At 37.5% G+C, this 27612-nt stretch overlaps 3 long non-coding RNA genes across 3 annotated transcripts; 1 reads left to right on the forward strand and 2 right to left on the reverse strand.

Moving 5' to 3' along the window:
• Positions 1-340: 340 nt before the first annotated feature.
• On the forward strand, positions 341-2579 carry LOC135302064 (uncharacterized). Its single transcript, XR_010363754.1, has 3 exons — positions 341-459; positions 819-953; positions 1119-2579. It is a non-coding gene; the product is annotated as an uncharacterized LOC135302064 (long non-coding RNA).
• A 2873-nt stretch (positions 2580-5452) lies between these two features.
• On the reverse strand, positions 5453-14487 carry LOC135302065 (uncharacterized). Its single transcript, XR_010363755.1, has 4 exons — positions 14368-14487; positions 12668-12776; positions 12377-12521; positions 5453-5764 (listed from the first exon to the last, which is right to left on the reverse strand). It is a non-coding gene; the product is annotated as an uncharacterized LOC135302065 (long non-coding RNA).
• A 2385-nt stretch (positions 14488-16872) lies between these two features.
• On the reverse strand, positions 16873-21077 carry LOC135302667 (uncharacterized). The gene is made up of 3 exons (XR_010364242.1): positions 21039-21077; positions 19654-19744; positions 16873-17036 (listed from the first exon to the last, which is right to left on the reverse strand). It is a non-coding gene; the product is annotated as an uncharacterized LOC135302667 (long non-coding RNA).
• Between the last annotated feature and the right edge of the window lie 6535 nt (positions 21078-27612).

Consider the following 27612-nt stretch of genomic DNA (forward strand, 5'->3'; position numbering starts at 1 on the left):
TGATCAAATCTTAGATTGCAAAAGAATATTGGTCTATCGAATATTCTTCAGCCTCCTATGAACCAATGATATATTTCCAAATATCAATATTACCTCATAAATCAACAGAAAATCAAATTTGGCTGTTACTTTTTCTTCTTCCTGTGATTTTGGTCTCCTTAATTTTTGGCATCAGCAGTGGCAGTGAGATGTCTTTTGTTGTAGGGCCATATCAGGACACCTTAGGGTTTGGTAGCCACTGCTCAGCCCAGTGGGCTCTTGGCACACTCAATGCCATAGTGCTGATGGGAAAGCTGAGTCAGGTGTGTGTAAATCATTCAAGTTGACACAGTTGTGGGCTTTTGGGAAGGGAGATGTGCATCTCTCTTCTCCCGTTATTACAGGCAGTAACAATCCTCAGGATGAAATTCTCCCTTGGGGACATAAGTGGGACTTTGTTTAGAGGGGCAAAAACACGAGGTAGGATACAGAACAATGTTTCTGATGTGGATCATGCATCTTCTGCGTCTGTCAGCTTCCTTATCTTAGTGCCTGCCTGGTGGCCAGCAGGAATTGAGGGTGGCCAGAGGCATTAGGCTGACTACTTTGGCCCACCTGATGAGAAATGCCTTCAGCAGGAGAACTGTGAAGTCCCATGGCCCACCAGAGGCCATATCACTCCATACAGGGATGACAGTAAAACAGCCCCCCCAAAATCAGGATGACTGTCCTCCACAGTCATTTAGAGCTGTTCTTGGCTGTTTCCTCTGTTCGTTAGTTTTTTCTCCTCCTTCTTAAGCTTTTTTTTCACTTAGAACCTTCCACATCAGAAAGATCAGGTTTGTGTTTTTCAGTCTCAAAGCCAGCATATGGGTCTTAGGATATATAAAACACTGCAAACTGGAAGAGGACAATAAGGAAGTGTGAGGTGGTGATGACAGCAACAGGGATATGTTCTTTAACAGTCACAGAAGGTAAAAAAGAAGTTTTCTTTAAGTTCTTGATAAATAACAATATTATTAATATATATTCTGGAAGGAAATATCACTTAAGGATCATGACTTTTAAACAATTAATTACATTTACATGAGTTTTCCCTTTGCAGTATTTTCATCGTACTATGCTTTTCCATTTTACAGGAAATGAAACTCCGCAAAACCTTCTCTAGGCAACAAAAAATAAACTGCCATTGGAGTTCAAAGTAGCACGTAAAATAGTTTTCTATATGCACTAGCAAAAAAATATGTAACTATCATATAATGAAAATTATCTTCTAGACCAGTGTTGAATATAAGAGTAAAGGTACACTTTGCTGGGAGTCTACTACTTCAAGTAGCAGAGATCCTGCAAGAAAAACTGATGCCAGCAGAACTCACCAACTTACAAGCTCTGAATAGTTTGAGAAATATTAGATTCTGGTACTGCTGACTTTGCAACTGAGTGGCCACAAAACTATGAGAGAAACTCGACCTCCTACACTGGTTCTGTCACTGTCTCTTCAGTACATCATTACTGAAAAGAGAAGTTACATAGAAACAGATTCTAGTCACCCACTGCCTTTGGTACACATCATTCACAATTTTCAATTGCAAGACAGTGTATTCTTGGACTCTGGCAAAAGATGATACATCAGAACTAATAAATGCAGAGATACAATTGTTTAAATTAGGTCATTAAGCTACTCATAATGTATTACAATACTCATAAGAACTCAACAACCTTGCATTTCTGTGAATTGCTAAATGTTGTATGCATTCCTGATACATTCTTGTTAGCATTTGAACACTCCTGGGCTCTTGTACCTGCTGCCCTCAATTACTTCAACAAGGAATAGCTCTTTCTTGGCTCTGTTACCACTTCCACCTGCTGGAAAGGATGGAAAAAAAATGTCACTGTACAGGTAAATGGGAGTCCTGAGATGTTTTCACTTACTGAAGGATGGAAAACATGAGAAATCTCTCCCTTTTGAAAGCAACAGAGAGCAGAGCTATTGAAATTATCAGATTTTGAGACACAAGTTCTATAACCAAAAAGCTCACTCCTTTTGAAACAGAGTTGCTTGGTGTAGTGGTAACATGGCTGGAGTCAGAACTCCTGGGTCATCCTCTTCTTTCCACCTCTGGCTCACTTGTTGGCCTTGGAAAAAGCTTTCTGTCAGGCTTGGGAAAACTTCTGTCCCAGTTTCTTCACCTGTGAAACAGGCTACATTGATAAACACTTACTTCACCAAAACAACTCGCTGGGCTTTGTGGGATTCTCTGGATGATGCTTGTAAATGTAAATGAGTTCTGTGAATGTCAAAAGTTCTTATATTATAATGTCATGACTTTACGTACAGTTCAGGAACTTTATACACAGATCCCAGGGCAGATGTCATCCTGGGAAATAGAAGGGCTAGAGTAAATATTGGAGCAATGAGAAAATGATGCTTGAATGGAAAAAATAAAATTACTTGTGGGGGAGACAGCACCATGAGAGTATCTGCTATCTGCAGTCTTACCCAAAATAATAATTTCTGCTGCCATTCCAGCTAGAAACAGGTTACAGCTTCATATAAGCACTCACAGAATTGGGGCTTGAAGAAAACAGGAAATAACACACTTTTTTTTTTTTTTTTTTTTTTTTTTTTTTTTTTTTTTTTTTTTTTTGTGGGAGAGATTCTAGCTGTTGGGAGCACTATTCCCTTCATGGTGGAGTATGGGAGAACCATAGGGTCCTGTGTGGGAGTCCTCCAAGAAAAAAATCCCCTTTACAGTCTGTTTCTTCTGAGTCATTTCTCTTTTGAATCATGAGGTTGATTACACTTGCCTTCGGCACTTTGCTAACCCATGATAAAGATGTAGCTTGAAATCCCCTCAGCACTTCCTCTGGCTGATTTTATTGAGCATATGGGGGTAGACAAAATCCTAACCTGCACAAATATATTCTTTTTTGAGGAGTTAGACACCTACCCCCTCTAGAATTGAGAGGATGCTGCCAGACTCTGTCTGTCCCCTCTGAATAAGGTGTAACTTTCCACAAGTCCCTCCCACCTTGGAAATGATTTTGTAATGCCTAAAATAGACTGCTGCCTGGCCTACCTGTAAGGGGAAATGGAGCTGAGAGGGTAGAGACTGAAAATAGTTACATTTTTTTCTGTTGTGGTGCATATAACTTTCGTGAACCAGCACCCTCAGCCAAGTTTCTCACTGTTTCTTTCTAGGTGCTCTAATCTCGACTTGCTTATTTATTGAACAGCCCTCCACATTTGCCTGTGTTCACGAGGTAAAGAAGGGAGGAAATTTATAAAGCTGGAGTGTTCCCATAGATTTTCTATGGAAGAACTGCAGCTTTTTCTTTTTTTTTTTTTCTGAAAATAAACGTCCATTTGAAAAACAGCCTCTGTAACAGTGAGGTGTGCACAGTAGATGGAAATTTTTGATGGTTTCAGTGGGAATTAAGCACCTCTTAACATTGTATTCATAAAACTGTAATCAGCTAAAACTGCATAGGATGTACACTTAACCTTGGAAATTTCCCTTTATATATATCACCTGAGGAAAGGATTAATCTTGAATTTGAGACATGTGCCTCTCTCATCTGTAACCATGAGGATAATGTTTAATATCCAAGACGGAATTGGATATCTTGCCATTTTAAATAAAGAATTATAAAATGTTCTAACAAATATCTTCTGCTTTGCTAGAAGAAAATGTGGTTCTTATGGAACAGAATTGAAATAAAACCAGATCAAGAATAAGTATTTCAGATGTGGCAGAGAGCAGAGCATGCAAATACTCTGGGATATGACAAGAGAGCAGCATGATCTTATAGCAGTTGGTTCATGGTGCTGACAGCTCTAGTTCAGGTTGTTAAACAGTCTCCAGTGGAAATCTCATTTCTTTATCTCAAAGCTTTTTATTTTTTCCTCTTCAGGTAAAATTTTTCAACTCCTTATTTGAAATCTTACATTCAAATAGAATGAAGAGCAAAAATTAAATGGCAAAAAATAAGCATGTATCCATTGTTCTGCATCATTGGCATCTGTGAGTTTGTCATGAATGGAAGGGCTTTTAAAAATCCAGTGCACCTTAGCCCCACAGCCTGTCTGCTATTTTAGGCTGTGGCCCCATATCCAGATCCAAGTCTTAAAGAGGACATTTTGGGCCGGGGAGACAGGTATTCTCCCTACAGTTGCATTATTTTCTGCTCTGCAGCATGGCCATCCCAAAATCCTCAAAAGTGAAAGATCAAAATAGAACCTTCTATCAGGAGCTGATACCCATCATTCAATATATTATACATATAAAATATATCATCTTGAAAAATCTGTCACAGAGATGGACCTGAACTACAGGTTACATTAAATATAGGAACAGAAAGCAGAGCTCTTCTCCTCAGATTTATCTGAAAATCTACTCTGAATTCAGCACTATTGAAGTTGGTCAACGAATCTGATTGTCTTATTTTACCATCTATCCTGTCTAGAGCAGTGGACTGTTCAGAAGTCAAGAGGGTCCCAGTAAAGCTTTTCTATATTTCTGCACTTGATTTCCTCAATATCAATGATAGTTTTAGGGGGCTTGAATCAAAATCATTTTTGTACAGAATCAAAGGGGAATATTTTGAAATGCTTTGAAAATATTTATGTATGTAAGTGGAAAGGAATGCTTGGTCTTATTAGACCTTCAAATCTGGTAGATTTTTAAATTGTTTGGGAGAGACAAAAGCATTATCTTGTTTTAGGGCTTTTTGTCTCTGTATAACTTTTATCTTTTGATGGCCTTTGTTATTTATGCTGCATTGACTTTAATTCTCAGGCTTACTGGAGTTGTGATATTTGTTTCCAAGTGTCATTTTAAGAATAATACTATATGTTTTCCTCTCAATGGGGCTTTTCTTGATTATCTGTGGGCAAAAAAAAGACTGATACATTATCTTGTTCTCTTACATTTAATTTGTGTCTTACATATGTGGCTGGGATACAATACTGTAACACACAAACGTGCGTGCACTTGACATCAGATACTAACACCACTTAGGTGCTCCTGATGGATAGATGAATGTAATCTTTACTTGTTTGAAATATTTGGGTATTTTATTTTGTTTGGGTGGGTTTTTTTGTTGATTTTGTTTTGTTTTGTTTTGTTTTGTTTTGTTTTGTTTTTTGTTTTGTTTTGTTTTTTTAGCTGGAGATTACCAAAAGTTTGATGTGTTCCAAATTCAGCAGACATTAGTAAAAGGAGGTAGAATAGCTAATGGATGCACCACATTAAGTCAGCCACGTTTTGCTCTTTTTCTATCATAGGAATTTAAGCAACTCACTAAACTTCTGCATGAACATTTCAATTCTTTCTGTGTTACATATGAATAAAATAAATTATTTGATCACAAAGTGTAATGTTCATTAGGTTTTTCAAATTTCATTGTGACCCTTGAAATTAAAATGAATTTTTATGGAAAGGTACATGTATAGTATTTTCAGATTCTTGTGGCAGGAGCAAGCACACATAATTCACCCCAAAAACACAAGGTTCTAGCCCTTGTCAGATTTCATTCTAGGCAGATTGAAAAAAAAAATGTTTACACATTGTAAAATCTGGAATTAAGTGCCTTGTCAGCATGAAAAAATTCAGTTAAATATCTCTTTGTGGTTTGGGGTTTGGGAGGTGTTGTTTTGTTGTTGTTTTTGGATTTTAGAGCTTATGTAGTGTGGAGAAAAACTGAAGAATATAAGAATCTCGTGAACTCTCATCCTTGCACTGCTATAGTATAACTATTCTCTGGCAACCGCAGCATTGCAAACCTGGAATAACATGAAGAAAATATTTAATGTATTTTTAGATACCATTTAATATTACTCCATAATTAAAGTAATTTGTAGGATGTTATTACATTGCTTTTTGTTCTGATTTTGATGACTTTTGAAAAGAACCACAAATAACAGAAAAATAACAGCATGTTAATTAACAGCATCAATTCAGAGTGAAGTTAATGGCATTGTTTGCATTACTAATGCAAGCAGAATTTGGCCCTTAGGAAGTTATTTCTTATGGCAGTTACATGTTTGTCTCTGAAGTACCAATACCAGCTGCCAGGTTCTTGTGGATGACTGGCAGGAGGTTTCTGCCCTCTTGAAACCATGGAAAGAGGGATCACACCAATGACCTTGAGAGTGGAAAAACAAGTCCGAACAGAAAGACCAGGAAAGGGAGATTAACCCCGAGACAATTAAAAAAAAAAAAAAAAAAAAAAAAGAGGGACTTGAAGGATACGGAAGGGTCAAACCAGTTAAATAAAATCTAGGGCTGAAGGTACCAGCTGAGACCAACGCCCAGTTTAAGTCACCATTCCTCACATCTCTACTCTCTTCCTAACACCAGTTAAAGAGAAGACAATAATGAAGTTCATTTTCATAAGTGATGTGGCCTGAATTTTAAAGCACTCCCAAACTTGTGTTCTCAATTCATTGTGGCTCTTTCAGGCCATAATACTGAGTGAGGGATCCTTCAAAATAGCAGTTATCACCTCATCTGCCTACATTTGTAACTGAAAAATTAGCTCCGTCTATTCATTTTTGAGTTCCACTGTAATTTGTAACAAGATAAAAGGACAGAAGGAAAATAATTTGGTTTATATTAGGAAGATATTTTAGAGTGCTGGTTCTAGAACATAGAAGGAAGAAGCATTATTTTCAGTATTCTTAGGAGCCTTAATGAAGAGCTTGCCCACTGCTTTAAGGCATTGCAATCCTTGTAATGATTCTTCAATGTGTGTTGTTGTATACAGCCACAAGCCTAAATAATTCTTTAAAAAATCAAATAAGTTCTTGAAAAATATTTTACTTATATCTCCTTCTTTTATATGTTCTACTTTGTGCAACACTGTAAATGCTACATCTTGAGCAGGTACTCCCAGCAGGCAAGCAATCTTTATTGAAGGAAATGTGATACTTTTAGAACACTATCTAGCTAAAGATTTTGAAGTCTTTTGGTAAGATTAATTAAATAAATCTCTCAACAACTCACTCACAGTACTATTATCAGTTCCACCTTTTAGTTGAGAAAATTGGGCCTGCCTTGTCCAACCTCAGACACCACATTGAAAGGAATGAGTGAAGAATAATGTCAGACTTTTTCTTGCCTTTCAACACTTCAGCTTGCTTATTTTCAACTACTCTTTTGTCACTGCGCTATACAACATTCCTCAGGCCAAGAAGGCCTGAGGGGAACTTTGCCTTTAATATACTGAAAATAAAAAAAAATTTTAAAAACCCAAACCAAACTACTACAATTTGGATATAAATACTTTGAGGCCAATATGTGAGCATTTCTAATAAAATTACGATTTCACAAAAATTGTCTATCTAGTTCTCCTTCAGTAAGAAATGAAAGAGTTCTTCATAAGCTTCCTGTTTCCATGTTTTTCCTTAATGTTTTGTGACAGAAACTGTTTGGGGGTGTTCCTAGAGACTTCTAGAGATGAGCACCTTTGGCCAGTAAACAAACAGGGGAAATCTTCACATTTAAGACGAGTGGGTGGCTACATTCCTGAGACATGGATGTCCCAGCAAGTGTTTGTCAGCTGCTCATTTTCAAGAACTGCCGGGACAGCTAATTTTCCTTACTCCAGCCTGTGTGATATTACTGAAAATTAGTGGACCAAATGAAACAGGTCTGTGGACCCCTCAGGTGGAACAAAATGTTTGTTTACTTAATTGCTTGAGAACTAATTTACCCAGATGCACATAGCAACTGCAGAATAAGACCAGCAACTTCACAGAAATGCAATATACTGCTCTTCCCCTTCTCACGTTGTCAGTACAGGTCTCCCCTCTGTCATCTGGTATGTACACGTCTAAGGGTATGAATTGTGAGTATGTGTTGAAAGCAAATATTAAATATATATATTTTGATACTAAGATGACAAATTAAAAAATACACCATTTTAGAGGAGGGATCATCATAGATATGAACGTAATTCTTGGCTTAATTTCTGAAGTCTACAGAACTATTTAAGTTTTCTTCCTGTTATTAAAATATTGTTCTTTTTTGATGCTATATGACTGTCTCATTCTCCAAAAGATGTTTTTATCTTGCTAAGTCAATCCCTACAAAATCAACCTACTTCCTCAACCCATCTAACTTTTTGTTCCAACCAAAATTTTTAGCTAGATAAACTTTTTAAGAAGAGTCAGAAAAATAAATCTGTAGCTCCATACTTCCACCAAGCATCTTTTCCACAGGGAGTGCCAGAAATATTTCCACTCAGTATCTTTACAGGTGAAGTGATTTATATTTTCTGGTTCATTATTGCTCTCCAAATAAGATGAAGGCTGCTTCTCACTTATTTAAAAAAAACAAAACCAAAACCAAAACCAAACACACAATAACCCATCTACAAGCCCAAAGAATAATAAGAAGGGCTTCTACATGTATGTTAACCAGAAAATGAAGGTCAAGAAGGTGGATCCCCTCCAATAGAAAGTGCTGGAAAATTGGTAACCATAGATGACAAGGCTGGGGTACTCAACAACTTTTTCCCTGTATTTAAAAATAATCTCTTTCCCCACACCTCTCAAGTGGATGGACAGCAGGATGGGAACTGGGGAGAAAAGTGCTTCCCAATGTAAGTGGCTCATGACCATCCAAGGAACCTTAATGTATATAAGCCTGTGGGACCCAATAAGATGCATCCCAAAGTTCTGAGGGAACGACTGATGTAGTTGTCAAGACACTCTCCATGATATTTGAAAAGTCATGGCAGTCAGGTGAAGTCCAAGGTAACTGGACTTTGTACCCACTGTGCCTATCTTTAAAAAGGTTAGAAAGGGGGACCCTGGAGATTATTGACCTGTCACCTCACCTCTGCACCTGGGAAGATCACAGAACAGACCCTCCTAGACACTCTGCTGAGGCACAGCAGGGACAGGGAGGTGATTTGGGACAGCCAGCAGAGCTTTACCAAGGGCAAGTCCCGCCTCATCATCCTATGGCTCCACTCTAAGATGGAGTGACTGCATCACTGGGTAAGGGAAGGGTCACAGATGTCATTTATCTGGACTTCTGTAGAGCCTTGACATGGTTTCCACAACATCCTTCTCTCTAAATTGGAGAGGGAGGAATTTGATCAATGGGTTGTTAGATGGATAAGAAATTGGACAGTCTGATCCAGAAGATTGTGGTCAATGGCTCAGAGTGCCAATGGACCTCAGTGACAAGTGGTGCCCCTCAGGGGCCCATACTGGGACCAGTGTTATTAAATATCTTCATTAATGACATGGATGGAGGGATTAAGGACACCCTTAGCAAATTTGCAGATGGCACCAAGCAGAGTGGTGTGATTGACACACCTGAAGGATGGGATGGCCATCCAGAGGGACCTGGAAAAGCTCAAGCAGTGGGCCCATGGGAATCTCATGTGGTTGAACAAGATCTAGTTCGAGGTGCTGCACCTGGGTTAGGGCAACCCCCAGCTGGTGCTTTATATTTTACTTTTCCTTAATGATTCAGATTCCTGAATCACCATCTGGATGCAACCACTCAGTCTACCCATCATTCCCCCAAAGGCTGAGAATAATGATGTGTCCACCAGCTCTAGTGAAGAATGAGATATACGAGAGTTAAACTGTTTCAGTCTAAGCCCCTCCAGTGTGCTACCAGCCTGAAAAGAGAAAAAGGAGAGAGGGAGAGACTGTTAAATTTTTCCAGTAATCTGATGAGAAGACACACAGACAGAGAGAGTTCACTTGGTTAATTTTCTAGCCAGCAGCTACAACAGTGCTTGTATTAGGAGATATGAAAAGAGACAAAAGGATATAATAGTTATGGATTGGCTTTGTTGGCCAGAAGAAGTTCTAACTATGCTGGAGGGATGAGGAGGTACAGAGGCGTGCTCTCAAGGGATATTTTTTACTTTAATATCATCATTTTGGTGCATCTCTAGCTGCACATTCACTTAACACTGACTGAAAATAAAGGTTTTAACATATCACACTGTCTGACCAGAAAGCTGAATTGAAAGCTGGAAAAATGCATTGACCTTGTGTTATTCTCCTTTGCATTGACTTTGTGAGAGTCAGATTTTGTTGTCCTCATGTTTTGGGCAGAAATCTTCCTTCAATAGATACAGCTGTTTCATCTTATCTTCAGTCTGTTGTTTCCTCTTATTAGAAAAGATGTGAAAGTGCCAATTTGCTTATAGTCTGCCCAGCCCATTGTCAGATTATTCTCAAAGTTATTTTTCAAATCCCTTGTCCAAACCTTTCTGCTTGTACCACTTCATTCTGAACAAGAAACTGCACATCACTTGTCCCTTTCATTCATTCTTACACTGATGTAGTACTGTTTCCCAAAGCACAAGCATTTGAGAGTTACACATTTTCACATTTCTCATCCATGTTAAATCCAAGATCATTTCATTCCCCCTTACTGCCTTCCTCTTCTTCTGACTGCTTGCCTGGATAAAAATAAAAATGCCTTAAGCAAATCCTTTCATAACCTTATATATTGGAATGGTTAGACCAGAGCTCCTAACATGAGAGAACACATTTCCAGGAGTGGGTGTGTGCCTGAGAGCAAAAAATTAGACAGGACTGGGTGTCTTGCAAACAGCCCTATTTTCATGAGCTAATTAACACCCATTAAAAAAATGAAATTATTGGATTTCATTTCCATGAGTACCTGACCTTTGAGGGAGAATCTCTTACAAATTTGTGTGACATCCAATAACCATTGTCTCAGATATTTTTCCTGGCTGCAGACATGCACATAGCACAGAAGGTGAATTCATATAAATGGAAAACAGAGAAATGTAAACAAAAAGGGATTCATTTTTAGACATTGTTTTCTGAGATTTTCATGTGACTTTCTGCAAGTCAGAATTTTCCTGTGCCTCAGTTTACCCAGCTATAATTTTAATTACAGTCATCTATATATTGTAACAAGAGTGAGATTTTGCTAATTAGGTAAATATGCCAAGTACTGTGGTCATCTACAACTTCATTGCTATGCGGCACAACTCAGAGAACTTCACTATTACAACCTTTCCAAAATTTAAATATTGCTAGATACAGGCTCCAAATGTTGTGCATTTTCAGGGTTAGGTCTACAGAGAGATTTGGGACAAATCAATCCAATTTTTAAGCATTGCAATGATCCTTAACATCTCACTCATCTGCTGCCAAAATCTGAGTCTTTAATTATATATACAGTGTTTAACTTCTTTGCTTGAAGCAGTTGAACACTTCATCCAGTATGTCAGATAACCAAGTGATTTGGGCAATATTCTTGGATGAGCAAATAAAAAAAAGACCTAAAAAGCCCAAAGAAAAAAAACTTCAATCTGTGCTCCAGACCAAAAAAGACAAATATTTCAGAAGTGCTCCCTGACAAGGACTTAGGTTGATTTTGTATTTGTTTCTATGCACGATGGCTCACAAGAAAAGCTTAACTCTGAGCTAGGTGTCCAGCTTCCTTGTGATTAGAAATCTCAAGAGACCCCTGGTCTCTGGGAGAAGAAATCATTTTCTTCTTTCTGATATGCACTTTGTGAGATTCCTAAAGCCTCCTGGTTTTAAAGGGTTCATCTCTAGGTTCCATACTCCTTGCATTTTATGTGTTGCCTGCGACACTGGGGACTGTGAATTTCACTAAGCTCTTAGGCACCTAAAAATAACATGTTGCGTGACCTAGGTCCTCTATGGGTCCAGCCCCCAGCTCACTACATATTCCCATGCTAAGACTAAGCTCATCCTCACGTACCTGGGCTCACTGCTAACAGCCTATGACACACAGCTGAGGTCATTCTAATTCCCTCTAGTACAAGGTGAGGGATACACATGCAGGAGGTAGTTCATTATGGTATTATAATCATGCCCTGCTTATACCCCAAAGTCATTCACTTCCATTAAAGGCCAGGAGAGCGACTGTGAACTGAATCCCGAAATGAGTAAGTAGCACTGTTTGGGAAGAAGGTCGATGAGGTCATGGTGGTATTCATGGTGATGGCAGCCCTCATGAATTCACCTATTATTTTTCATTTCATTGCCTTCCCAGAAATCTTATAAGCTTTAAATAATTACAACCTGTGACACTATTTGTTTAGGATTTTGTTTCATTAACCAACACACATTTTTACTCATTCTTCTTTTTTCCTAAATTCAAATATTTTGAATTATATGCAGGTTAAGCTGCTGGGCTAAATGAGATTAGCAAAACAAGTGGTTCTAGGAGAATATCAGTTTTTACCATCAATGCAGAAATGACTGCAAGAATTGTCCAGTAAAATCATTAGCATTTTCTTCTTTAACTCAGGAAAAGACATATACATGGGTCCTGAAGGATATTGCCTGGAGGCTATGAAAAAAGAAAAGACAATCACCTGCATAAGGAAACATTAGAAGCATTTTGATACTTACCCAGGTTTTGTGTGAGTGATTTGCACTGCACAAAACTTTTGTAGGATGTGCTGGGCAGAGGCAATCCTAGTGGTTCTGTGCACCAATGGGTACTCCCAGTTGTTCCTAAGTTGGGGACTCATCAGTCCCATTTCAGGTCATCAAGCTGAAAGATCCATCAAAGAAAGGGTATAGTAAATCCAAACAGCTCATACTCATCAACTTAGGTTCAGTTCAAGATACAGCTGAATTTGGATAGATCATAATTCTTTCCCTTGCTTTTCAAGGCCTGAAGAAGAAAAACAAGCTTACCTTAAAATCAGATTTTCTGCTTTTGTTGTGAAAAGTTAAGAAGAATTTTCTAAAAGGAGATATGTTTGGAAAGACTGCCCAACTTTCACTTATTCTTTCTTCATGAGACCTTCAGTAAAAAAAGAAGATGAATAAAGCAAATAAGTCATTGAATTTGTTAGTGACAATTATAGTTTATAGTTGAAAATGGGAAAGTAAAAATCAAATACGTCACTTCCCTCCTGGAATAATACACATTTTTGAGTCACAAATCCATTTAAAATACCGATAGTTACAATTCAGTAATTCCCCAAGGAAAGCTAAGAGGCCAATTCCTCTTATGGAGGCCATAAGAGCCCTCTACTGTTTAGCTTAACTGTCAGATCTGTCGGTAGGGAGACAACACCATTCACTATGAAAAAACCAGTGACATGCAGGATCTGGTAAGGGGCACTACATTGTGCAAGGATGTAATGTGCAAGGCGAAAGGAACCTCATCTAGGGACACTGCAGAAGGAGACCCAGCAGAAAGAGTCTCAAAGATTGATTTGGCCAATATTGATTGGATTAAGTATCCAACAGTCAGAAGATTTTTTTTTCAGATTCTAGCTGACACTGCAGTCAAGCCTTGTGTTCAGTATATTTATTTTATATGACATTTATTGTTTATGGCTGTAAATGGTCAAGACCTTAATTTTATGTCTGGTGGAACCTGGTACAACACAATGTTCTCACACTATGCTTGAGCACTTGCACAGTACCATCTGTTAAACAGAAATGTTCCCTGACAGCCTGCCATTTAACTAGCAGACTAGTCCAACAATGCTTAACTCAACAATGAGTGCTGACAAGATTGACAGTATTAACTGATATTATTAATTTGTTGTTATTATTAATATTATTGGCTTTACTATTACTCTACCACCCTCCATTCCCAATCACAAATAGACCCCCATTGTGCTGTGTACTGTAGAAACATTGCATAAAATAACATCCATAACTCTAGGCCATTACAAATGAAATAAGCAGAAATTAGACAGGCATTGGAAATACTCTGATTAGTCCCAACAAAAATGATGTAGTACTTGTTTGTCACTGAAACACCAGCATTTGCCAACAGTAAACTCACTGTATTGATCAATGTGATCCTACACAGTTAAACATATACTATCAAGGTGGCTGTAATTGGGGGAAGCAGGTCCTGTTATACCAGTCAACTATTTCTGTTCTGTTCCCCATGTGTACCCCATTCTTCACTCATTTAGCCCAAGAGATATGAATTTATGGGCCAAAGAATAGATACAGCAGGAATGGAACTCATTAGGGCAAATTCACAAGCTCCAAGGAATGCAACAAGATCGAGGCCAATGTGCTCCTCATTTTAAATTAAAACTAATGACAAAATGCTCCACTTTGCCTTTGTGAGAAAATAATTCTTGGTCATTCAGTGATACAAGTTGGAAAGTCCAGAGTGCCACTAGCCTACTACAGCATAAGCAGTAAAAAGAGCAAGTCATAACAGAAGCAAAAATAGAGTCCTTGTGTATGGTTTGATTCTTTGAAATTTTTTGGTTTTGGTTTAAATCCTTGCTTTGGGACACACACAAACAGTTTAGCATTCTGAAATCTGTTTTGCTGAAAATAGAGACAGGAAAAGAGAAACTTACATCTTTAATTACTATCCTATTGTTGGTAGAATTTATAAATTATGATATTGTTACCTGAGGGCTTGCTGACAGACTGCATCGTTTCTCCCCAGTCTGGCTCTAATCCCAGCTTCTATTTTTTCTTTTAAATCCTGGAATGCAGACAAAAAAAGGGTTTCCTTTCAATAAACCAACTGTCTGAACCCAGATTACTGTGCTGTGTCACTAAAATAAAGGATCTAGCATTAATCTCCTCAGCTTTCAAGCACCAATATAAAACATCTACAGTATTTCCTAGTCTCTTCCCCAGGTAATGGAATTTATTTCATACAATGATCTTTACAAAATCAGAGTAGATCTCAGACTGGGCTTGAAACAATTGATTTTCCTGGACATTGTACCAACCACTGGTTAGCTCTTTAAACTCTAGTCAGTAATTAGCCAAGGTTTACTTGCCCAGCACTCAGTTAGATGGAAAATTAAAGACCCATTTTTTTAAATTACTTGAGAAATGTATTGTAATACCTACTTGTCATAAATCACTTCCAGTGCCAGTGTTTTGAGAAAAGCAAAAAGACCGAAACATAAATGAATGGAAATGTTATCAGGAAAATGGTTTTCAGTGGCAGGTGGATAAGCAAAAAAAAGCATTGTTGAGGAAGTCCCCTTCCAGTTCATTTTTTGGTGCCTTATGGTGTCATTCACCTACATCACAGTGGAATAAATTCCTCTCCAACATGCAGTTCCACTGCTGTAGATAACCTGCAGTAATTGCCAGCCAACGAGCTGAAGGAGTGTGCAGGGTATGCAACTGAGGCTCTTCTGACAAAGAGCAGCATGGGACTTTCCAGAGTCCTACAGGACATGCTTCAGCTTGGATGGCAATTGTGTCCATCCACACAATAAAAGCAGTACTGGTTTTGGTTAGACTGTATAAACCACATGTGCTTAGAGGTTTTCACACCTTTCACTCAGAAAACAACTCATTTCATTTGAGCTCACTGTAGGGGCAGTACAACATGAACCAGCAGCTCTGCTGGAGATGTCTTCATTTGGGTGAATCCAAGCCAATGACTCATAATCACTGAAGATGACATTGCTGCAAGCCTAAATGTGCTAATTCCTGGACTGAGGCCAAATTCACTGCTGCTTATTTCCACTTCTCTTGGGTGAAATGCCTGCCTGGCTTTCAACTGGAGACCATAATCTTCATCCTCTAGAACTCAGCATTCTCATTCCAGATAATACCGCAGAAGAGCATTCGGATAGATTCTTTGTCATGACAAGGAACAGCATCATCAAACTTAATTCAGCAAACTGGTACAATATAAAAATTAAATAATTCTTCCAAATACATGCTGCAAATTTGCTCTGTATATAGAATGGAAAACATTAGTTACAGAGCCTTTCCTTTTATTGGAAACAATTCTATGGCACTATAAAAACTATGTAGTATTGCTCAGATTTTATGCTCTGGTCTTTGCTTTCCTGTATTCAACCCTGTATTCAAAATTGTAACTTGGATGAAATCAAATTTCTTTGAAAGTACTAAGCAACCAAATCAGATAGACAGTAACAGAATCTGAACCTCACATTTACAGCATCATTTGAAAATCAATGCGGAGGAAATTAACTCTATGACTTCACAATTAAAAAGACCAAACAGACTACTTCAGAAAAAGTTAGTACCCTGGGGAAAAATGAATGTAACTGTCTTCATCTACATAGAAGGCACCAGACTCAGAGGATACAAAACACTGAAGGTTTTTTCTTCTTCTTTTTTATGGTCTTTGCTGCTACAAGCAGAGAGATGGGAATTTGAAATTCCCTGGGCCCCCGTGGAACTCAAATGTATCCATATTCCTGTAATGCAGTTTCTCTGTATAAATGTACTAACCTCCCACTAAGAAAATTAGCTCTTTAATCACTTGAATCCAAATAAAGCATTGTTATATCCTAAAGGCACTAAAGTTCTGCACTTTTAAGAGAGTGTCTGAACATTTCCCAAATACACTTAGAGTGAGAGAAGTTCTTTTATTTAATTTTCTGTAATTAAAGAAGAAGTCAGGTAGAAAACAAAGCTGTATTTGTGATATTGATTGCTAAAAGCAGAAGGTCTGCCTTCCACAATCTTTATGTTGTGTAAAAACCAAAAGTATCAAGAAGTAAAGGAAAGAGGAAAAAATATATTTAAAAAATCCCAGTGTTATTCCCCATGAAGGATACAGTCTAGATTGAGACAGTAAAAGATATCTTAAATTCTTTCTAAGTGCAGTTATTTATGGAACTTCAGGTTATAAGTTTAGCTTTTCAGGTTTGCAGTGAGTGCTTGGATTTTTCACAGAATAACCTGAACAAAAGGGTTCCCTCATTCATAGTTATAATGCACTGACCACAGCAGTAAATTAGGCATGCAAAAATGGAATGTAAAGAGAATAGCTTTGGAAGTCCTAAAGTGATCTCCTTCAACCCTTACAAGCTTCAGAGATCTCACCATCAAACAATCTTCCCAACATCTCTCCTAAAATAAGCACCCTGCTCAGATAAGCATACTGTAGAGGGTGTCCATTGTCCTGATATATTGATATAACACTAAGGATGAAGAAACTGCCTCTTTTGATGGGTCCCTCAGAATTTTGGCCAGTGATAGAATTCTTCACAGTCTACCTCTTTCAGCTGTTTTCCCCACTCTGAAGTTGACTTGATTACCTTGGACTTCTTGCTCAGGAGTTCTCTTCTCGCACCTAAGGAAGAACATTTAATCTTTTGAGCCTGCTACAAGAAAAACTTCCCCTTCAAGTCAGTGGAGACAAAGAACTCATGGAAGTCAGCTGACTTTGAGGCAGGCTGATCTCTGGCTGAATATCTGCACATATACTGCACAGACAACCTTACAAGTTGCCTTGATTCTGAACAGCTTGACAAGTTTGGTGTGATTATACTTGGGATCAACATTTCAATACAGCATAATTAGTCTGTCAGGTGATTAATTCATTGTGCATATTAGACTATCCAAGCTGTCCTCATTAAGGCTGTATTTCACTAACTTGAAGCTTAATTTTTTAAGTATATGACTAGTATCCTTGAAATCTTGGGCCCCTTCATATACATAATTTTAAACACAGGCATAAGAGCTGTAATAAATAGATATAATGGCTCTTTTGTAGTAGGGTTTTTTAACTATTTATCATCATTACTCAATATTTATTTGCAGACTAGTTTAAGTTCCTTTTTTTTTTTTTTTAGCTACACTATTTTATTGTCCTTGCTTTGCTATTTTTAGCCACTCATTCATAGTGTAGTAGTCCTAGGATCCCTAATCAGGGATCAGGGTCTCATCCCATGTTAAGTGTTGTACAAAGAGAACTTAGATGCAGACAGTTTTAGTCTAAATGCTACACATGGATATAGCCAGATCATGAGCACAAGGCAACTACAAGAAAATGCACAATAGCTGTACAAAGAACAATATCAACTCTCAGCCAGCAGAGCCAATGGTACATGACAGGCTGGTTTGCTACAAGAGACAGCAAACTTATGTTTTTTCTACCTGGGACCTGGATTGCTGTGTTGAGAAGCATAACCTATAAATATCTCAGGCAGCATTTCCAGTGGTAAGGATACGAGGGTGGTACTAAACAGACCTGTTCATTTCTTAATTCAGCCATATAGCTGATAAATGCCACTGCAACTTTGTGTGATGCTACAAACTGGAATAGTCTTTGACTTACTTGGAAGTAGAGTGGCACATAACAAGCAATATTTTTGAGTGAGGCTCTTACAGGCTACAGCAATATAAATACTTAGTGGGGATAATAATAACAAATGTAGATTGTATGTTCATGTGTCCACACTGGAGTCTATTTAATTGCAGCCTACCCCAGTGGATGTATCCCTAACCCATGGGATTTCACCTGATTTCAGAAAGGCTTACATATCATGTGAGAAATATCAAAAGGGGCTGGTTACCCTAGGTGAAGGTTAATTGTCACACCCCGTTTACACATAAAAAAAAATACTAGCTTGCACCCTATATACATAAACCTAGATATTAAGATCGAATAAAACAACCAGAAAGACTATCCCCAGCTTCATCTGGGTCTGTATGGATACTTTGAAGGAGCAGCTGGAACTCATCACATGTATTGCTCTCTAATGTTACAAAGTCACAAACAGTTGTGTATCAAACACAAAAGAATCAAGGTCTAAATATATATATATATATATATATATATATATATATCACGCTCTCAAACACACATGCTCAGAAATAACTACTGAAATGTACATATTCTCTTTCCTTAACTTCCAGAATTGGAGATTAATTTCTTTATCTGGTTTTAGTTAAACTTCCTCTACTGGTTCTGGCACTCATCAAAAATAAAAGAGTTGAATAGAGGGGGTGGAAATTCTAATTAGTCCCTGTCACAATTCATGCTGCTGTTGAAGGAATTCACAGTATGCAAAGCAGGTTCGAGCTACCATAAGTGTCAAGCCCTGCTATGACAAAGAAATCGACAATTCTTGTGTTAAAAGGCAAGAAAAACACACTATCTTCTTCACTTTACAGATAGCATCTTTTTGCTTAGTCAAGCTTTATTTGCCCATTACAATGAAAAAAAATAGAAAGGTAAAGGCTTATCTTAATAAGTGACAGTAGTAGTAACAATAACATCATAATACCTTTTGCTCTATAGCAAAAATATAGTCTGCTGTATTCAGACTTAAAAATAAATAAGTAGCTAAATCAAACAGAACTGCAGTGCAAGTTACTATAAATGCCACAGAAGTAAATACAACACAGAGCTAATTCCATGATAAATGACTGAGCTCTCTAGGCATAGCACCATTTTCTGATACTCATTGGTTGCTGATATAAGTCAAGAGTAGTTCAAGAATCCAAAGTAGAACAAAAAACAATGAAAATTAGGATTTTTCTAGTTACCATTTAGTGATCTCTGTACACTCCAACTACAAATAACTTCCCAAAGAGCAGCTTGGTGCACACATTATAAAAAAAAAATCTTTATTATGTTCTTTGATGCATTGCTCTTTCACTTAAAGTAATGCTTAGAGCACACTGTTTTTCATGAACTTTTGCTAAACTTTTATTGCTTACAACACTCATTCAAAGGGAGAGGGAAATAAAGGCCTGACCATTTGTCCAATTCTCCATGGTCTGAGGGTGAGCAGTAATCAGTACTTGTAAATAAATATTTCCATCTGAGCCCAAAATGATATATTTTCCTGGCCATTCAATATAACTTGTTTAATTTCTGGAGTGAAAACTGCAAGTGACTTGGGAGACGATCCTTAGAAGGAATTTATGTTCACAACTTTGTCACCAGCAGCTGTACTTACTCCGTACAAGGTTTTCTGGGATATACGTGTTATAACTGCATCACCACTGAGACTGTACATGATGACATCCTCCATTTTGGAAAGTGAGCATCTGGATTGTTGATTAGAGAACAAATGGGTGAGCTGAAAGACACTGCAATCTGTTACTCTTGTATTTATACAAGCATTAAATCAGCTGTTGAATTTGGGCTTAATAATGGCTTCAGAGAAACCACTGATTTTTAAAAGAGGGACTTTTGGTGCCTTCCTGTAAGCTTGAGTGCTCTCAAATTCAAGAGCCTGTACTGCATGCCCCACAAAACTACTTCTTTTGTTTGACTTCACTACCAGCATCTTATCCCACTTGATCAGATCCATGGGGGAGACATGCAACAGATTGGGACAAATTACAGTGATCTGAGGTGTATGTTGTGGAAGAAATCAGGACTGACACCCTCTCCTCTCCCCCTTCACAGACTTCTCAGTATTATACTGAAAGAAGAGAGCTGAATTCTCTGCATTAGATGCTTCTACAGGTGCCACCCAGAGCACTGACTGCCCCTGGGTTAATTACAGGGCTGCAAATTCTACCACAACTATTTCCACTAACACCCCTCTCTCTGGTGCACTGCTATCCCAGGCAAACTGGACCATCAATACACTAACCAAAAACATCTTCATAGCCATTATTGTACAAAGAGACAAAATGTTCATAAAAAAATCAGGATGGATGAATTTTCTTAATAAGTGGCTAAAACATCCTTGCATTTCTAGAGCTATTTTGCTGCTCAAGGGTTTTCAATATGATGCTCTGATGACAGAAGAACCACTTTTATCAAATATGAAGCTACTGTAAATTTACTATAATTGAATAATTTTCCTCTTAGCTTTGGTTCACTAAAGCTGTAGCAAGGTTCTCATCTCTAAGTGATCGTTCCACAGTCTGTTTCAATATATGTCATGTTAGACAAGGCTCATATGTAGTACCATTTGAGATTACTAATTCCAAAACCAAGGAACCTTGTAAAAGATCTGGATGATTGACCATAAAGTATGTAAGCATTTAGTCAAATTAAATTGTGATTAGGGTTTGCAGCTCCATATTTAAACACAAAAAAGTTGGATATATCTTTGCTACTTTAGAGAAGTACTATCTATGAATTGAAATGAGCAAAGCAATTCCACAGAGACTTTTAGGAAAAGGAATTAGGGAAATTGTAATTTTCTGTGGCCACTTTTGTATAACAAAAGCATTTGTACAGGTTGTTACGTCCCTAGAAAAGAGAATGGTGACTGCAGAATAACTGTATGAGGTATTTTTTTTTTCCATGAACCCAATCTTAATGCTGTATAGGTTTTTAGTCCAGTTTAATTTAATGAAAGGGAAGACTTTACACTGTCTGTACCCATTTGGCAAGACAGAACTGGGCCCAGGTTTTCCATAAATAACTGTCAGTGCAAACTAGAGCTGTCCTCACTCTCTATGATGTAAGGTTCAGAAGAACCCAGGCATGCCAAGTAATCACCTAAAGACTCTGTGATCTAAGAGAGTTTTCAAGTGTGCTGTTGTTCTCCTTTTATATTCAGATTCTGATGGAACCTCAAAGCCAGACACTAACTAACATTACCCTCTCATCCTGATTTTTTTTTCCAGGAGTGTTTCCTTTGCTTTGTTTTTCTTTTGGGGCTTTTTTTTTTTTTTGTCCCAATGTCTTTCTGTAAAATAAATGGCATACAATGTTGTACTTCTGTCTGCTTGTGTGAAATTCCCATGTGTATAATAAGTTATTTCTAATTTCAGAGGTAAGTGTGACTATTGTATTGATCCTACATTCTGTTATTCTTAAAGACATCAGTGAGCAGGAAGGACAAACTGTATCTGCCACAGGGAATCACTAGTTCTTGGAAATAACAAACCTGAGAGAACTATGAATGCAAGATTTAATCCATATCCGAAAAATAACTAATTGAATGCCATTAAGCAATTAAATAGAATTCAATTTAATGGATTTTTTTTAATAATAATTATTGCTTTTGCAATATTTGAGTTCTGTCTGCAAAGAGTTGTGTCAAAAATTTAGTGGAAACTTCTTCAACCTAAATGAAAGTGTTGGATATAGTCTGCCAAAGGTCATTTCTGCTCTTCAGTTTCAAGACCAAAACTATTTGGTGGATTTTGAGTCATTATCATATGTGCTCATATTTGGGGTGTAAAAGTGAATATTTTGTCCAAAAATTCTCTAACACTAATAGTGTGTGATATATCTAATTGCTCTTTAGAGTTTTGTTTTTTTTTTTTTTAACAGGGAGAGTAAAAAACAGTATTTAAACATCTTTTCTCCTTGTTGCCATTCATTTTTTGCCATTGTTTGGACAAAAAAGTAGATGACATTAGAAACCATTAGCAAACAGCTTTTTGTTCAGGTGAATTTCTCAGTACAGGATGGAAAGAAGGGGGTAAAAATGTCAGTAAGGTTGTGTAATTCGTGCCTACATATTTATACACTGTGTGCTCCCAAGAGGCCATTTTAGAAACTGAGGTATAGGGGCAGGAAAAGATTTCTTTCTTCTCCTAAACATACCCATACAACATATGGGATTCCTGCAACTGTCCAAAAGGATCTGCATTTCTAATATGAGTTGAGGTTATTGCAGAACAGCTCCTCAAATATTCACGTGGACTTTGAAATTAATTCATTCTGAAGGTCCGCATATCCCATATCTGCTTATCCACATCCACTGGCAGGAGAATTGACCAAAACCAGCAAATTTATGCTGAATATTTGGAACATATTTGGAAAAGTCACTGCTGAATTGGTTAATAAGTGAATTAAAACAAACAAAAAAAAAGTTGGAAGGCATATGCTTTTCCAGTTAGAAAAACTGTGTTGAATCAAAGATCACAATTTAAATACTGAAATGCAATCCAGCTGTAATCATGATCATTCTTTTCTGTGCCAGATCCATAAAGTTTAAATGTTTTCATACTCTTGGGATGCAAAGTACTTTATTGTTATTCTCCATCTCTTTTTATTTATCATAATCACAATTGTTGTATTTAACTCCTAATCCATCCAGTCCGAGGGTTAAGTGAAGCTTATTCTGTTGCTAACATATCAGGCTGGACAGAGTACAGTGGAGTAGCAAAGAAAGTTCATTCACCAATTATGCCAACAGCCTTTTTATTAGATTGCAATTTTCTGACTGCTGTTCAGTGATGTTAAGTAGTTATTAGAGTATTTGCTTTGCTTTAGAAAAATATTTTTACATTTATCCATTAAAACTCTGCTTCTCATTTAGTGTAGTTTCTTGTCGTTAATTCATTACTTTTTTTTTTTTTGAGTGTAAGAGGTTGGTTTTTAAGGAGGTTGTGAAGACCACTGGTGCTGTTTCCATCAGAATTTTTCAGATCTTACAGCTGTGTTAAGTCAATGAAGCAGTCAGTCTTGTCTTATGCAATTTTGATCTAATCAAGAGCTGTGCTCTAACACCCTTGGCTGCACTTGTACTTCTATCATGGCAACATTATGACTTTTTTTCTCTTGAAATAGCACATATGCTACTATGCACTGAGAAAAGTCTAAAAAAAAAGCAGCCAAAGGCTCAAATCTAGTGCCAGTGATGTTGCTGTAAAGTTTGAATGACAGCCATTCACTTCAGTAAAGCATTTCCAGATATACACTAAGGTACCTGAGAGCAGAATTTGGTGATACATGTACAACATCATGATAGGACACGAGGTCCTGCAGACAAGGCCTTTTCTCAGCATTTTTACTGCAGAAAGATGGAACTACAGCCTCACTTTGCCAAAAAGGGTAAACCCAGCACATTACTCCTAGAGTGCCAGGTTCTCTTCTCATACATCTCAGGAAAAATCTGAAGCAACTGAAGTGGTTGGATTTTTTTTCTCTGTAATTGGCAGGCCAAAAGGTTAGAGACTTCATGCCAGATTTATCATTCCTAGCTTGGTAACAGCTGAAAAAGAATCAAAGCTTTTGGATCGTGGCTTTTGGATCTCTCCCTGTACTCCTTCCTTTGGGAACAAAGCAGGAGAGAGCATGGCCAGTGCCTGTGTGTGACAGTGCAGAGCACACACTGCAGAGCTCCCATGAGGTCTGCACATGTGCACCTTAGAGCTCCTGATCCTGGTCACCATCCCTATTCTGAGAAATCTTGTGGTCAAATTCAAAAAGGAGCCTCAGGGACTGACACAGGATTAAACAGACTGTAATGACTGGACTTATGCTCCAGAAATTTCTCACTGGACTAGCATGGATGTGCCTTACTTTAGAGACCTTGAGGCACTCAGCAGCACCTTCCATGTATATATCTATATATCTATTTATGTATCCCTCCAGATATTATCTAGGGAAAATTGCAGATACCCAGAGACAATCTTATGGGTTTCACCTCCTTCCATCAGTCAAATGCCACCAAGTATCTCATTGCCTAACTTTAAAATTATCTCTCTTGCTTAAATTTAAACTATTTAAATCTTGGACTTAGTAATTTGTAATGCATGTTAGAATGCTTGCTGGATAAGGATATACATATAAAATTTTCACAAACTGCAACCTATACAAATGACAACCTATGACAGAAAAAAAATATCTTTTCACTGAATTCTAGATTTGCTGTAACTTACCTAATTTTCTAAACAGTCCAGAGTTCTGAAGCCAAGGAGACAGAGAGATGTCATTTGAAACTGTTTTAGGCTTTGCTACCCACAGGCTGAAAGCCCTATGTTATATCATTTAGATGCACAATCATGATTGCCCTTTATTTTCATTACAAAATCTTAAGAAAATTGCTTGGTTTCTTTGTGTCTGTTTTTAAATTGATACATGTGCAAAATCAAAATATTTCCCCATCTTAAAAGTTATACATGTTTTAATTTCTGACTGCTCCTCATGCTCTTTAAGATCTTTAGAGAAAAGAAAGATTGTTATAATATTATGTGTCTGGGTTATCAGATAACAAAATCTGACAGGAACCATGCAAGTAAATGCAAAGAAATTTCCAGTATGTCTACAAGGAAATGTCTTTTATGTAATTGGATTTACATTCTTGGGAAGACTCTCAGATCAGGCCTAGGATTAGCCCCTCAAATGCAGGGTGAAATAATATCATACTGGAGACTTTTGTTTTACCGCCTGCTGTTGCTAACTGATTAAATTTAAACTCTGTTTTTCAAAAAATTACTCCTCTCTGCACATTGAGTATCTGCTTCCATTACAATAATAAAATAGATCACAGAACGATTTTGATCAGAAGGGACCTACAGAGTTCACACAGAGTTCACCTGACCCACACGCAAAGCAAGGCTAACAGATGAGCTTTGAGGCCAGCTTTGTATAAGGTCAAAACTATTCCAGGCTTAATTGTATATATCTGGGATTTTTTTTTAAATTACATTTAATTTTTAACCTTTGAAAATTTTGAATACTTCTATTTTCATTCCTGGGCCAAATTCCAAATAAAAAAATGTCTTTTGAATAATTTCATATGACCACATGAATATTGTGAGAAGGCAGGAAAGAAAGCAGAATGGATTTTAGATACACATTATAAGATTTTAAGGACACATAGATTTTGCATTTTCCTCAAGTGACCATCATGTTTAGGTAGAGATCAGTAAAAAAATAAAATATCAAAATCTTTAAATCATCCTTATAAAAGATTGTAGATTAAAATTTTATTCTTTCACCAAGTGAATGTATAATATTCAATTCCATTTTGATGTGGTGCTAAAGGGCCATTGAGAGAGGATACCATTCAGCAGTCTTGAGTATTTCGATTCTTGCACTGAAAAGGGTTAATTGCCTATTATATAAAGTTTTTGAGAGAATGCCATTCTTCTGTGTCAAATCCTATTTTCATTGCATTCAACCTTATTTTAATGACATAGAACTGGACAAATGGGGAAAAACACCCATGGCACAATTTCTACCAATGAATATTTCAGCAGGTGCCTCTTGGCTAAAAGTCTAGATAAAAGCCTTGCTCCAGGCAAATTAAGAGTGGAAGAAAAGACTTCTAAGTACTGAGAGCTTATGAGAAAAGAACGAGCATAGAACCCTAGACATGATCCTTTCAATCAAAAATCTAGAGATCACAGCAAAAGGCAATTACAGTGGCTCCTCCCTTGTGTTGTAGTCTGTGTTTTGCTGCTGTGTACAGCAAAAGTTTCCAAGTAGGTGAAATGCTCAGTCTCCTCTTTCATTTTAGATATTTAGTTACAGCAGTTGACAACATTTTTTCCTATGTTTTAGAGCACAAAAAAGTCTCTTACAGGACTCCCTATAAACATTGGGTATAGGCTTTTAACTCCTCTGAGAGGGTTTATTCAGGAGACTAAGGAAAGGATTGTGTTGCTGTAACATGCTGACATTATAAAATAAATCCTGATAGGAGCTAAAAACTGGGCTTAAGCCAGCAAATGCATAGCCCTGGGTAGCCTTTCTTCTCTGGGATTTCCTTTGAACTCTGGCTTTGAGAAGCTTCTGAGTGCTGCTGAAAAGCACAAAGGTGGGATCAGAACTGGGATAGCGAAGGAGAGCTGCCACAGAGAAGGGAGAACTGAAAGGGGCATGAGTTACAGCAGTGGGGTTCTCAGACAGAACAAAAGGAAAAGGCACAGAAGTGTGTCAGCGCCATAAAGACGGTGGGGCAAAGCATGGTGAAGTTGGAGAAGTTGGGGCATATGGTAACAATTTGGGAGAAAAGCAAAAAAATCCAGTCATCAGCCCTAGGATTTCCCCTAGGCTTGCAATGGCTCTGCAATTCTCTTCCTGTACCTTGTCTTGCAATGCAGTCCACAATTTTGAAGGGCGTGATAAAACCACAAGGGGCACAGCTAGGTGGGCATGCAGTGCACCCCAGCTGGGCCTCAGCTCTACAGATAGAATGGCACCTGCTTTCTTCTTGCCATTTGATATGCAGGCATGAATTCTACCTATTGATTTCAAAGATGGCTCCATTAAGAAAAGCAAATGGAAGCAAACCAGCGAACAGATTAGCTGAGATACTATGAGTTTCTTGGCAGACCTAAAATGTCAAAAGCAAATCTTCTACTATCTTTACCAGGAGTCATAAGAAAGATATGGGTTTGCTCCTATGTTTTTTGCACCATTTATTTCCACTTTGTTGCTTTTCTTGACTTGTTATTTGTTCACACTGATCATTTTCCTGTCCATTAAAATTTTCACAGACATATTCCATGCAACTTTTTTTCATATTTTCCTTTCCAGCTCTGTCCTTTTTGTTTGTCCTTTTAGGACTCTTCCCCTTCTTGTTTTCATTCTAATACCATAGAAATTGTTTTGAAGTGAATAGTTCTTCATTCCCTTAAAAAGGACCCAAGAACTATGTAGTCTCTTTAAAACTGCCTGCCAGAAAAAAAATACTCAAATTTTCATCTATAAAAATTTTTGTATTTTATTCCGTTGAAATATATCAGCAATGTAAAATGTTCTCCCAAACGACAAATCTTCTCACAAAAATTGTTGTTTTGTCAAAAATACCATTGGAAAAAGATATTTGAGTATGACATCTTTGACCAGCTTTACAGAATACTCTTTCCACATCTCCATACCTGAGTGTTCTTTCCCTTGCTTTCTACAGCTTCTACAGCACCCTTGATATTCTCTGCATTATGCTACATTCTTCCACAACTCCATCATCCCTGTGTCCATTACTTTTCTGTTCTGTCCTCTCTACAGTGGGGTTGGATAGGAATGGCTCTCTGAAAAGAAGAAGGATCATGCAGGTTTTTTTGATGCCATGCCAATAGCACATGCCTATTTTTCTCTATACTCTATTAACTATGTGTTATCAAAATCAAAAGTTGTACACCATGCCCACTGAAACATGTCAGCAGGGTTTCAATTCCTAAAGAAAAAAGTTGAATTACAAAGGTGGTAAGATAGAGTCAGCTTTGGAGGAAATTTAATTTTTTTTGGAGCTAATGAAGCCAGCTTC

This window comes from Passer domesticus, chromosome 6 (assembly GCF_036417665.1).
Source record: "Passer domesticus isolate bPasDom1 chromosome 6, bPasDom1.hap1, whole genome shotgun sequence".
Classification (NCBI taxonomy): domain Eukaryota; kingdom Metazoa; phylum Chordata; class Aves; order Passeriformes; family Passeridae; genus Passer; species Passer domesticus.